The sequence below is a fragment of the Henckelia pumila genome, unplaced genomic scaffold (assembly GCF_033568475.1).
Source record: "Henckelia pumila isolate YLH828 unplaced genomic scaffold, ASM3356847v2 CTG_466, whole genome shotgun sequence".
Classification (NCBI taxonomy): Eukaryota; Viridiplantae; Streptophyta; class Magnoliopsida; order Lamiales; family Gesneriaceae; genus Henckelia; species Henckelia pumila.
In genome coordinates this window covers 1,782,284-1,784,755 of record NW_027331833.1, presented here as the reverse complement: position 1 = coordinate 1,784,755, position 2,472 = coordinate 1,782,284, and positions in this window count along the sequence as shown.

Sequence of the window (2,472 nt, the reverse complement as noted above, 5' to 3'; positions counted from 1 at the left end):
AAACAAAAACAGAGGACAAGTAAAGAAACAAGAGGAATATATTTGGCTCAAGTCTTATATTTTATATATATTATTGAGAACTCAAAGTGCCTTTAAATAAACTTACAACTCAACGGAAAAAATAGAAATATCTCAACAACTTTGAGATTTTATTGGCACTAATTCTACCCATTAAAAAAACTGAACAACTAATAAAAATATCAAAGACCAAGTCTACTAAATGCTTTGAATCAGTCTTCAACACTCCCCCTTGATTCAAAGCTACACATTCCTAACTTATTTCTGAAATAGATATGCTTCTTGAAAGATAATGACTTTGTTAGAATGTCAGCAGTTTGCTCCTCTGTATTGCAGAATTCCAAAGTGACTAATTTCTTTGACACCAATTCTCTGATAAAATGAACCCGAAGATCAATATGCTTTGTTCTTCCATGATATGCTCGATTTTTTGACATGGCTATTGCAGATTTATTATCACAAAAAATCTTAGTTGCTTCAAGTTGCCCCTTAGTGAGATCAGCTAGAATCCTTTGCAACCATATAGCTTGACAAGCTGATGAAGTAGCTGCTATATATTCCGCTTCAGAGGATGACAAGGCTGTCGTTGCTTGTTTCTTTGAAGACCATGAGATAGCAGCTAAACCAAGGTTAAAAACATAACCAGATGTGCTCTTTCTATCTTCCAAACACCCTGCCCAATCACTGTCAGTAAAACCAAGCAATTTAAAATCTGAAATATGATCATATCATAGCCCAAAACCAACAGTTCCTGCAATGTAGCGCAACACTCTTTTTGCTACTCCAAGATGATGCTTCGAAGGAGAATGCATAAACCTTGATATAACTCCAACCGAGAACGATATATCGGGTCGAGTATGAGTTAAGTAAATCAAACCTCCAACCAAACTTCTGAAATACTTCGAGTTGGCTTCTCCACTACCATCATCATGTTGTAGCTTTTCATTTAAATTCATTGGAGTAACTGCCACTTTACAACAAACCATGCTGAATATTTTAAGAAGATCAGTAGCATATTTTTTTTGTGAAACAAATATTCCATCCTCAACTTGATTCACTTCAAGACCAAGAAAGTAACGCAACTGACCCAAATCTGACATTTCAAATTTCTTTTTCATAGAAACTCTAAATTCATCAACAAGAGCAGAAGATGACCCCATGTAAATCATGTCATCCACATAAAGACATATGATCAAAATATCATTCTTACCTTTCTTCTTTAGGTTCAACGTAGGCTCATTCTTACTTCTCTCAAAGCCGTTGTCCAGAAAAAATGAGTCAATCTTGCTATACCAAGTGCGCGGCGCTTGCTTCAACCCGTAAAGAGCCTTTTGTCAGTTTATACACCTTGTCCTCTTTACCATGAATGATATAACCTTCAGGTTGGGTGACATAAACCTCTTCTTGCAATTCCTCATTCAAAAATGCAGACTTGACATCAAATTGGTACATGGGAAAACTTAAATATGCAGACAAAGCAAATAAAGTTCTCACTGTTTCGAAGCGCGCAACCGGAGCAAATGTGTCATCATAATCAATTCCTTCTTGTTGTGCATACCCTTTCACATTGAGACGAGCCTTGTGTTTATCAATGGTACCATCAGAATTATACTTTGTTCGAAAAACCCATTTGACTCCGATCGCCCTTTTTCCTTCTGGCAAGTCCACCAATTCCCATGTTTCATTTTTTTGAATTGCTTTCAGCTCTTCTTTCATTGCAATGCACCATTCTTCTTTGCCTACAGCTTCCTCAAAATTAAGAGGATCATAAACAAATAAAGCTTGAGTTGAGTTATAAATCTCACTTAATGAACGGAATTTTGGAGGTGGTGATTCTTCAGAAGATGAGCTACGACAGCTTATAGGACTAGAGATTTCTGAATTTGATGGATTTGGACTTGGTAAATTCTGATGCATAGGTGTTTCTTCAGCTGGTGGAGCATCATTTAATGATTGAACATCAATTTGAACACCTCCAGATTCTTCTTGCCATTTCCAATTTGCCTCTTCATCAAATATAACGTTCCTGCTAATAATCACTTTGCCTTTGATAGGTTCATACAACCTGTATGCTTTAGATTGTGTACAATAACCAATAAAAATGCACTTCGTTGATTTTTCATCAAGTTTGCTATGGTTATGCGTATCAATCAAAGCATATGCAATACACCCAAAAATTTTTAAATGGCTTACTGAAGGTTTCTTACCACTCCAAGCTTCGTATGGTGTTTGATTTAAAACAGCCTTGGTAGGTGATAAATTTATCAAATAAACTGCCGTGGCAACTGTTTCAGCCCAATAGCTGTTTGGAAGTCCTTTTGCCTTAAGCAAGCTCCGTGCCATTTCGACCACTGTTCTATTTTTCCGTTCAGCTATGCCATTTTGCTCGGGTGTATATGGAGCAGTTAGCTCTCTGTGCAGCCCCTGTTCTTCACAAAACTGAATGAAAACATT